Raw genomic sequence first — 12283 nt, 5'->3', positions numbered from 1 at the left:
AAGAGTAGTTAATGGGACGTAAAAGTAAAACAATTAAATGCTAGTTGCTTTACGTCGCACCGACACAGATAGGTCTTATGGCGACGAAGGGGCAGGAAAGGCCTAGGAGTTGGAAGGAAGTGGCCGTGGCCTTAATTAAGGTACAGCCCCAGCATTTGCCTGGTGTGAAAATGGGAAACCACGGAAAACCAGCTTCAGGGCTGCCAACCGTGGGGCTCGAACCCACGATCTCCCGGATGCAAGCTCACAGCCGCGCGGACGTAAAACAAATAATATTATTATTTAAATACCATTGCCACTATTTCGCTGTAGACTCGACACTTTTCTGTCGCATTCCGCTTCACTTTTGGTTCCTTCCTGAGGTCCTGGGCTAGCACCGATGAATGGTAGTACTATGTCTGAGAATTCTCAACATCTTTGTCCATCATGACTAGCGCGGGCAGTTCAACCGGGAAAATGGAGGTCAAAATTATACTGTAAATAATACAAACATTATTTTTGTAGAAAGAAAAAGAAAATAACATGACACCTGGACAAATAATTAAATTAATGAATGAGTTAAGGGTGCAAGTCAACAACTCGCCCCACAAAGTAATATCAATCAAAGCAAAGCAATTCAAAGAACTTACGTGAGCAAAGACTTCACACACAAAAGTGTTTCTTTCTTTCTATCTTAATCTGATTACCGTCCAGGGTCGGTTTTTCCCTCGGACTCATAGAGGGACTCCACCTCTATCGCCTCAAGGGCAGTGTCCTGGAGCTTCAGACTCTGGGTCGGGGGGATACTGCGGAGGGTGACCAGTACCTCACCTGCTATGCTGAACAGGGGCCTTGCGGGGGGATGGGAAGATTGAAAGGGATAAACAATGAAGACGGAAGGAAGCGGCCGTGGCCTTAAGTTAGGTACCATTAGGGCATTTGCCTGGAGGAGAAGTGGGAAACCACAGAAAACCACTTCCAGGATGGCTGAGGTGGGAATCGAACCCACCTCTACACAGTTGACCTCCTGAAGCTGAGTGGACCCCGTTCCAGCGCTCGTACGACTTTTCAAATTTCGTGGCAGAGCCGGGAATCGAGCCCGGGCCTCTGGGGGTGGCAGGTAATCACACTAACCACTACACCATAGAGGTGGACCACAAAAGGGTTACATGAACAAAAGACATACTGAAGCGTTCATAGTCGTAACGTAGCAAAGTATGCATGTATATATTTCTCTAGTATTGATGGCATCGATTGATTTACCACTAATTTTACTCTTAATTTGCGTGAAGGCAATTATTATCTTCCATTTAGGACAAAAATTATAATTAAATTCCTCGGATACGATTCGTTCATGAACCCGACAGAGGAGAGTGGTTGTGATAACAGCTCATTTTAAAGAATTAAATGCGCACATTTAAAAATCCTCTTCTGGTTTTTCGGTTGGCCAAAAGTTGCTAACGTTACACTAAGAAAAGAGTTAACCTCTATAAGCCAAGAAATATGAAGTATTATTGTCTGATTTTGTACAGGCTGTTCAAAAACAAGGCCAGTGAAAACAATTCTAATATATAGCCTACATTCTTCAGGTTAGTACACTTTTCTCGGACCTTTCTTATCAAGGAGACTTCTGTTTCTCCTAGAATGTAACGGACATGTGGCTTGACAAAATGAATGGATTAGTTGCTTTATAATAATTATTTTGAGCCGTTTAAAAATAACCAACTCAAAAATAGTTATGGCTCTTAAAATGTGCGATTTTTCAATTTATTAACTGCAGCCTTAAAGATTATATTAAATATATTTCCATTCATTCTATAAAAGTACATGGTCAGCAACACATAACAAGAAATCAAGTCTGTAACTGAAGTAATTCCTGAGTAAAGTGTACCAGACACTCTAAAGTCTTAACTTGCGAGAAAATGCAAATAAACTAAATGGATGTGTGTCATAGCTCACTCACCATAATTCAAAACATTCGAGCAACATAATCTCCTTGTTGTACTGATTCCTCACCTTCCCTTTTCCTATTAAGGTTCCTTTATTTTGGTCCGAGCTTCCTTGGTCATCTGCTGAACATATTTTTCTCCTTCGGTGACTCCTCTGAGATCAATGGTGGAGAAAGTAGACCTAGCATTGCAGCCAAGCTGTATGCCCAACTTTTCTAGAAATTTAATCCTACCTATACATTCATTATTAAATACACTACAAAATCCTAAACACCAACTTTGAGGGTTTTAGCCCTACAACAAAGTTGCAAGTCCTCTTCTGCTGTTAAAATATGCCATTATAGTAATACCTTCTAATACAGTCAACACGCCCGCATTGTTTACATGCCATATTCTCTGTATCAAGTTCGACAATAGCTTTAAATCAACAATTGAAATCTTTAAGTCACTCATTTCATCATTGTCGTGTTATGAGAGAAAGTGAAAGCTGCAACATTTTTATGTAGAAATATCGTAATTCTGATCAATAGAATGGATGTGAGGACACTGGGAACTTTTGATTACGTTTTGAAACTATCTAAATTGTGGGGTTTTCCAATAAAACTATTGTTGACTTCAAATCCTGGAGGCCTCCACTATTCAAGAAGTCTGTGCTGCTCATTGAATCGCACGGGAATGTAGTGCCTCGAGATAAGAAAGTAATACCACAGTATAACAATTGTACGTATTCTAGGGACCATTTTTGTGCAATACTAGCCAGTACAGCCTCAGGCTTCATCAGTGCCACTGTGAGGCCGCAAAGAAGAGCGTGCAAACATAATCTTCCAATTATTATAAGGAAAGTGGAGTATTTGAAAAGAAAATCGAAGGATACATATCGAATGAAGAGAAAATTCTAAGTTTGTGGATAACCGTGAATGACTGGGATATCATTGATAATGATTTTCATTTGAAAATAATTTGTACGGGGTGTAATGTCATGAAAACACAAGTTCGTTACGTTTTTAGCAATTCTTTTTTACTGACACGTAAATCATATTCGAGGTGAATATTGTAATTCAATATATTAGTGTGAGCAACATGTGCCATGTTATGATAAAATTCTTCATTAATTTTTTAAATCCCGTTAGCCATGAACTTTTAAACCAGACTAGCAACAATTATTATATTTATACAACTAAATTGCATACCTCAATGGAATGCCCAAAGTAGATTTAAATTTCAGAAGTAATGAAAGCATATACAAGTTCTCCACGTCTTTACTTATTTAGTTTTTCTTATTTTCTCACACAATTCTTGAGTTAAGGGCTTTCAAAATAACCGATTCAATTACGAACTTAGTTTGATATTCACCATCAGGAACACTGTGTGATAGTACATATATCACACCCCCGAATTATATGTAGAAGTTAGAGATATTATTGTCAGTATTCGATTTGTATTATTATTATTATTATTATTATTATTATTATTATTATTATTGTTATTATTTCATTTGTATATTTTGTCATTTATATTGGTAAGCTGGAAGATATCCACATATGTAGGTATGAGTAATTTGTTTTGCACCAGTGGGAAAACATTGCTGTAATAACTCTGGTAATTTGAATGAGTCATCTGGCTACCCCAGTGTCTGTTGTGATGTACTTGTGTCAGGAAATTCCATTTGTCATGTATATCCCAGCCTGATGAGATGAGCTTGTTGTTGTACCAGGAAAGTTTGGTGATTCATGAAAACTCCCCAGAGTTTGTTATTGTCTTGGGAGGAAGAAGTAGTTCAGGGCTTGGTCTTGATTTGAGATCACTCATGATTGGCTGGCAAGCACCAATCCAGACGTCTCATCTGAGAGGAGGGGGATGTTGATGTCTATAAAGGTTGGTCATACGGCGGCAACATGATGATTGTATGAGACGGTATGAGAGACATTGTAAGGGTGATTGTAGAGGTGATGGTAAAGGAACGAGAAGGAAGATAACTACAACTACAACTACAACTGACGCACTGTACGGGAAGGAAGTGGTGCTGATACACGGTACGGGAGTGACACGGCAGCAATGGACTGGACTTCAAACGTTCGTGGAGCGTAGTCGTGTTATGTTTGTGGAGAGTGCTTGCGCATTAAGTATTGCAGCACTTGTGGCGGCCTAGCATTATATGTTGGTGAAAGCTATCTCAGACTTTCCATAAATTTATATGTTGAGGATCGACAGACGTGTGTATATATCTTTACAAGTGTTAAAATATGTGAACACAGTAGTACAAGGTACAGTATCTGTGTGAAGTGATAACTGCCGATTATGAGAATCGGTAAGTCGAATTGATATAGAGACAGTGAAGGGTATTTATCTTCATACATGTACATTGTTCATCGGACTATCTGCAAATGGTAGCTTAGTTCTCACTTTCGTTTTCCCACGATTTTCATTATCATTGTTGTTGTTGTTGTAAATATGGAGTCTTCCAGCAATATTTTATGTGTGTATTATATGTCTAATGTTGTATGTTGATGAGGTGCGCATGCACGGAATTTGTTCAGAATATAGTTAGCTATTTTAGAATCAGTGTTATTGATAAACCTAGGTGCAGTTCCTACCTAATTAGTCGTTTTCAGGAGGTTAGGTAAGGCCTGCAGCAGATGTACCAGTACGCAGCATTATGTACACGCCCTGGGATATAAAGTTTACCATGCTCTTATCTAAATTCGAGGGATCCATTCTGGTGAACTCTGGCGCCCATACTACGGACATTTCGGTTAATTATGCTTATTAATTTCATTAAGTTTTTGAGTAATTTTATTTATATATTTTATTCATTTTATTTATCTGTAGTCATCAACTTATTACAATTGGCTTCCCAACGTGTGGCTGAATGGTTGGTACATCTGTTAGGCTTATAAGCGTAGGTGCACTTGTCAGGTGTGGATGGAATTCTGAAAACTATGTCAGTGAAGTGTTTTATATGTATGTTGGAGTATGAAGAAATGTTGTAGCGAGTCCAGTATTATAAAATTGAGAAATAGAGAGGTCGTTAAAGTTGCTGGTACTAAGAATCAGGAAAGGAGAAGTCAAAAGATTTCCACCACATCGAGTTTATCTAATTTAAGTGAGAATAGCGAAATGGCTGATAGTAGGAAAGATCAATCGGTAACGATAAGTGAGGAACCGAGTAACCCGTCTCAAACTCAGAATGTAGGGGATCAAGGGGCGATCTTAACTCTTAGTATGCTTCAATCACTATTTAATCAGTTCAGTACAGAGTTGAAGGGTGAATTTAACAGTAAGAGTGATGTATTGTCCAGTAAAATCGATAATAATAATGTTGAATTGTCCAGTAAAATCGATAATAATAATGTTGAATTGTCGAGTAAAATCGATAATCAGAGTGTTGAATTAAATTCAGTGAGTGTTGAACTGTCCAGTAAGATTGATAGTCAGAGTAAAGAGTTGAAGAGTGAATTGAGTTTTTTAAGTAATGAAATATACAGTATTAATAGTGAATTAAATTCAGTTAGTACGGAATTGTCCAGTAAGATTGAGAATCAAAGTAAGGAGTTAAATTTAGTGAGTGTTGAATTGTCTAGTAAAATTGATAGTTTAAGTAGTGCTGTGAATGGTAGAATAGATGAATTGAACCAGAAGTTTGACCATCAAAGCAGGGAAATTCAGGAAATCAATAATAAGGTTGAATCTCAACGCTTGGAATTGACTGAGAAAATTGAATGCCGATTTAATGTAGTTAGGAAGGAATTTGTTGAAAACAGCAAGGAATGCGACAAGAGAATAAAAATAGTGGAAGACAAAGTCGAAGAAATAGATAGAATTAAAACCAGCCAGAATGTTTTAGTGAAGCGAATAGATGAGAAGAATGAGAAATTGGAGAAAGACCTTAAGTCGGTAAAAGATGACCTCAAGTCAGTAGAAGGAAATGCCAGAATGGTAGTTGAAGAAGGAATTAAAGCATGTCATGTAAAGTTAAGGCAGGAGATCAGTCAAATCCAAGTAGGTAGCAGTATATGTAATAGGTACGTTTCTTGTACGAAGGACTCTGAATTACCCAAGTTTAATGGTCGGCAGTTTAATCCGATGGAATTCTTGAAAACGGTGGAGAAACGGTTTTCCAAGAATCTTGACGATGGTTTGATCGAGTGGAGTATGGTTGATGAGATGTTGGATATTGCATTTGTTGGAGAAGCGAGATCCTGGTTTCAAGTTTATAGACAGGGTATTTCGAGTTTGGAGGAATTTAGGGAGAAATTTAGTTCTAAATTTTGGAGTGATGCTATTCAGGGAAGGGAAAGAGATCGCGTGCTATTTGGCAAATATAGACCTCAGGAAGGTGTGTCTATGACGGAATATTTCTTAGCGCATGTTCTGATCAGCCAGAATATTGAAGGTCTAGCATCGGAGAGAGATACAGTCCGCCAGATGTTGAGGCATTTTCCTGAGAAGGTCGGATTAGCTGCATGTATGCAGAATATTGTTACGATTAAAGAATTAGAGCAGCTGTTAGAGAGGTTTGATGCTTTGGAAGGGCAAGGGAGGACTAGGCAAAGTGAAGGTAGACATTACGGGGATAATGGGAGACAAGGTAATCAGCTAGGGGGAAATAGGAATAATCAGAATTTCAGTCATTCTAGGCAAGGGAATCAGGGTGGTAATTCCGGAAGGGGAAACAGACAGTCTAATCAGGGAGTTAATCACCAGGAATATTATGGCAGAAGTCCTAATCAAGGGGAATCAGAAAGTAGGGGGCGTACGGATCAAAGACCTCCAGATCAAGTGCAGAGACATGATAATAGTGAACAGTCCATGTCAAGTAATTTAAACCGGAATCGGACTTCTTAGTTGGGTCAGATAGGCAGTCCGATACCGAAATTCCTATTCACGTGATGAAACAGGTAAGTTATGATTTAGACGTGAAAGAGGAATTATTGAATGACCAAGTGTTTTGTGATCAGAAGGAATCTGAAGCTATTATGATTACGCCTGTGATTGAAGTTGAGATTTGGGAGAATAAGGTCAAGGCTTTATTAGATTCAGGTAGTGAGAAGTCTTGTATTAATCTTAAGTTTTATGATGATGCTAAGAGGAAAGGACATGTCATAGAGGAAATTCCTGTTAGTAACACTTTCATCTTGTCTGCGGTAGGCAGCAAATCACATAGAATTAAGAGTCAAGTGGCTATTCCAGTTAAGATAGGCAATGAAACTGTTTTTCAGGTATGTTTATTAGTGCCTAATTTAGTATATCCGGTGATTTTGGGGGCTGATTGGTTGGGTAGTCAAGGTGTTAAGTTGGATTATGATAGTGCGACGGTTCGATTCTTTTGGGGTAGTTCTCGTGATTTGATGAAATTGGAGTACAAGATCGATGAGGGAATTTTTGTTCATGAGTTGAGTTGTATCCAGGTGGCTTACGATGTTGAAGTAAATGAAGTTTGTGATAGAGAGTCACAGGTAAATCTGTGTCACATGTCTGTGGAGACTGGTCAGGAAGACCAATTCCTCGAGGCTGTGGACAGAACGAATTTAGTACAGGAGCAGAAGGATTGCTTATTTTCTTTGTTAGTAGAGTATAGCGACGTTTTTAGTGGTAAGCCTGGAAAAACTCACCTTTATGAACATAAGTTTGACATCACTGATCGCTCGAGTTTTGTGGGACCGCGGTACCCTATTCCACATGTTCATGCCAGAGCTGTAGATGAGGTTATATCGAAAATGTTGGAGGATGGGATCATTGAACCTTCAAGTAGTCAATATGTGAACCCTTTAGTGGTTGTAGCCAAGAAGGATGGGAGTGTTCGTGTGTGTTTGGATGCCAGACAGATGAACAGACGCATTGCACCCGATCAACAAAGACCTGAGACTACCGAAGACCTAATCCAACGTTTCGATGGTAGGAAATGGCTCACGGCGGTAGATTTAAGCTCTAGTTTCTGGCAAGTTCCCTTAAGGAAGGAAGATCGGCAGTTCACCGCATTTCTTTATAAGAATAAGTTATTTCAGTTCACACGCGTCCCTTTTGGCACAAAAACATCATCTGCCGCACTTATCAGGGCTTTAGACATTGTGTTGGGACATGAAACGGAGGATTTCACCACCAGTTATGTTGATGATCTGGTCGTTGCGTCACATACATTCGAGGAACACATGAGACACTTAGGGATTGTTTTTCGTAAGTTGAGGGATGGAGGTTTCACCTTGAAATTGAATAAATCTACATTTTGTGCACAACACATAACATTTCTAGGTCACACTATCACGCAGCAGGGTGTAACTCCAGAACAGATGAAATTAGAACACATTTTCAACACCAGGACACCACGTAACGTCAAACAACTTCGGTCCTTTTTGGGAGTTTGCAATTATTTTAGGAGGTTTGTAATTAGATATTCATTTCTTGTAGAGCCATTTAGGGAACTCCTTAAGAGTAATGCTAGGTGGAACTGGGGTCCGGAGCATGATACAGCTTTCACACAACTTAAGTTAGGTTTTCGAGAAGCTGTCATGCTAAAATATCCTAGATCAGACCGTGCATACTTAGTTATGACTGATGCTAGCGATAAGGGGATTGCGGGGGTGTTATTTCAAGAGGATGATGAGGGTAACCTTGGGATTGTGTCTCTAGCTAGTAGGGGACTTAGTTTAGCTGAGAAGAAGTATACTGTTACCGAATTAGAGTTGCTTGCCATTGTGTACTCTTTGGGTAAATTTAGAACGTACGTGTTAGGAACTAAATTTAAGATTATGACTGATCACAATGCTCTGATTTTTATGCAGACGTGTAAGTTAACATCTAATCGTATGTCCCGTTGGATACTTGCCTTACAAGAGTACGACTTTGACATATCTCATGTCAAAGGGGCAGACAATGTCTTAGCAGATTTCTTGAGTAGAAACCCTCAGATATCTCGTGAAGACATTGTCGCCGAACAGTCAGGAGGCATTTTAGTATGTACTGTAAAATTTTATGATCGTAAGGAGGAGAAGTTACGTTTGCGTAAGATTAAAATTGAACAGAGGAAGGAGGTTGACCTCGTTCAGATAATTGGTGAATTGGAGGCTAGTGAGCCTGATACTCAGATTCAGAAAGGTAACACGTGGTACGATTACAAGGTGATTTACTGGCTAAGAAGTGTTATAACGATGTGTGGTGTGTGATAGTCCCCAAGTCTTTGACAGAAGACATTGTTTGGTTTTATCACAAGGAGTTGGGCCATTTCGGTCCGGACAAGGTTTTATGTGCTCTTCAGTACAATTTCATTTGGAAGAACATGGGAAGGGACGTTAGGAAAATTCTAGCGACTTGTGACTTGTGTCAGCGCTGCAAGCACCCCAACAGGCATTTAGAGGGTCCTAGACAGGTAGTTTTGACGCAGGCGCCTGGAGAGCTTGTATGCGTGGATCTGTATGGACCGTTAGTGTCTTCTCGGTATGGATACCAGTTTATATTTGTCGTATTAGATGCCTTCAGCAAATACGTCAAGTTGTATCCCCTGAGGAAAGCCACAGGGAGAGGGTGTGTCAATCAGATCATTGACAAGTATGTGCCTGAGTTTGGTAAGCCACTCAGGATACTATCAGACCATGGATCACAATTTTCCTCAAAAATCTGGAGAACCAAATTGGCGGAAAATGGGATCCAGCATATTTATTCGTCGATACGATATCCGCAAGGGAATATGTCTGAAAGAGTCATGAGAGAACTCGGCAGGATGTTCAGGTCGTATGTGAGCGAGAAACACAGCTCATGGTTTAATCGCCTGGACGATATTGAGCGGTGGTTTAACGTCACTAAGCACGACAGTACTGGACATTCTCCGATTGAGGTTCAATTAGGTAGGAAGCCTACCAACGAACTCGCTAGAATACTAGGTTTAGCTACAGGAGAGGCGGTACCCAGGGATATCTGTATCCAGCTGGCTAGGGAAAATTTAATTAAGGCAGGTAATAGGAGAATTCGCCAGCAAAAGGGGAAAGGACAGGACGAGTTTGAGGTGGGAGACGAGGTGCTTCTCAGAGTTCCTCATTTGTCGAATGCCGATCAGAAAACTATGCATAAGTTTTTTCAATTGTATCAGGGTCCGTATACTGTGGACAGTAGAATAGGCAAGTGTGCTTATAGGCTCCTAACCGCTGAAAAAAAGGTCCTTGGGACATTTAATATCTATAGCCTTCGCAGATATAAGAGATAGGATCTGCACCTTGGATGTATATATTATCATTTATGAGTTATGTGTACAGTAGTAAGAAGGGATTGTATTCAATGGTATATGAAACAATCGGAGTTGTGTGTATATAGCCATATTATTATTATTATTATTGTTTGGACAAATTGTATTTCGTGTGTGCGAATACAATGCAGTAGACGCAATGTATATATCATTATTACAGTAAATTAAGAGTTCAGTTATATAATTTATGAAGTTCTGTTTTATGGTGAATCATAATATATGATATCATCGATTCACCAAGGGGGCGTTATGTGATAGTACATATATCACACCCCCGAATTATATGTAGAAGTTAGAGATATTATTGTCAGTATTCGATTTGTATTATTATTATTATTATTATTATTATTTCATTTGTATATTTTGTCATTTATATTGGTAAGCTGGAAGATATCCACATATGTAGGTATGAGTAATTTGTTTTGCACCAGTGGGAAAACATTGCTGTAATAACTCTGGTAATTTGAATGAGTCATCTGGCTACCCCAGTGTCTGTTGTGATGTACTTGTGTCAGGAAATTCCATTTGTCATGTATATCCCAGCCTGATGAGATGAGCTTGTTGTTGTACCAGGAAAGTTTGGTGATTCATGAAAACTCCCCAGAGTTTGTTATTGTCTTGGGAGGAAGAAGTAGTTCAGGGCTTGGTCTTGATTTGAGATCACTCATGATTGGCTGGCAAGCACCAATCCAGACGTCTCATCTGAGAGGAGGGGGATGTTGATGTCTATAAAGGTTGGTCATACGGCGGCAACATGATGATTGTATGAGACGGTATGAGAGACATTGTAAGGGTGATTGTAGAGGTGATGGTAAAGGAACGAGAAGGAAGATAACTACAACTACAACTACAACTGACGCACTGTACGGGAAGGAAGTGGTGCTGATACACGGTACGGGAGTGACACGGCAGCAATGGACTGGACTTCAAACGTTCGTGGAGCGTAGTCGTGTTATGTTTGTGGAGAGTGCTTGCGCATTAAGTATTGCAGCACTTGTGGCGGCCTAGCATTATATGTTGGTGAAAGCTATCTCAGACTTTCCATAAATTTATATGTTGAGGATCGACAGACGTGTGTATATATCTTTACAAGTGTTAAAATATGTGAACACAGTAGTACAAGGTACAGTATCTGTGTGAAGTGATAACTGCCGATTATGAGAATCGGTAAGTCGAATTGATATAGAGACAGTGAAGGGTATTTATCTTCATACATGTACATTGTTCATCGGACTATCTGCAAATGGTAGCTTAGTTCTCACTTTCGTTTTCCCACGATTTTCATTATCATTGTTGTTGTTGTTGTAAATATGGAGTCTTCCAGCAATATTTTATGTGTGTATTATATGTCTAATGTTGTATGTTGATGAGGTGCGCATGCACGGAATTTGTTCAGAATATAGTTAGCTATTTTAGAATCAGTGTTATTGATAAACCTAGGTGCAGTTCCTACCTAATTAGTCGTTTTCAGGAGGTTAGGTAAGGCCTGCAGCAGATGTACCAGTACGCAGCATTATGTACACGCCCTGGGATATAAAGTTTACCATGCTCTTATCTAAATTCGAGGGATCCATTCTGGTGAACTCTGGCGCCCATACTACGGACATTTCGGTTAATTATGCTTATTAATTTCATTAAGTTTTTGAGTAATTTTATTTATATATTTTATTCATTTTATTTATCTGTAGTCATCAACTTATTACAACTGAAACTGTTGACACTTTCTGATTTAGTACGCAACTTCCTCCCTGAAGTTTGAGAGGTTTTTGACATGTCTGTTATTATTTAACCCATTAAACGCAGATTTCCTATTGCCAAGTAGGTTCACTCTAAGCATTATAGTAACAAAGCTGAAACTGATATGAAAATGACGCCTGAAATTGTTTCCAAGTACGTAGAGAAGATAGTTCTGCATCTTCTGCTAGGTTGCGTGTGTGAGCAAGATGGTAGGCTCACCTGCCAATACTGAATCCGTACAATTTTTGTGTGTGTTTAAACACACACATTCCCTGATGTTATGTTACCGCGTTGATAAGAGAAGAGAGGTGTGCGAGGTAAGGGAAATGCATTGTGCTTGGAGGAATATTTTTGGAGGGTGGAGAGGGTCCTCTCCTCCCTCCCT

The sequence above is a fragment of the Anabrus simplex genome, chromosome 8 (genome assembly GCF_040414725.1).
Source record: "Anabrus simplex isolate iqAnaSimp1 chromosome 8, ASM4041472v1, whole genome shotgun sequence".
NCBI lineage: Eukaryota > Metazoa > Arthropoda > Insecta > Orthoptera > Tettigoniidae > Anabrus > Anabrus simplex.
This window is presented reverse-complemented; position numbering follows the sequence as displayed.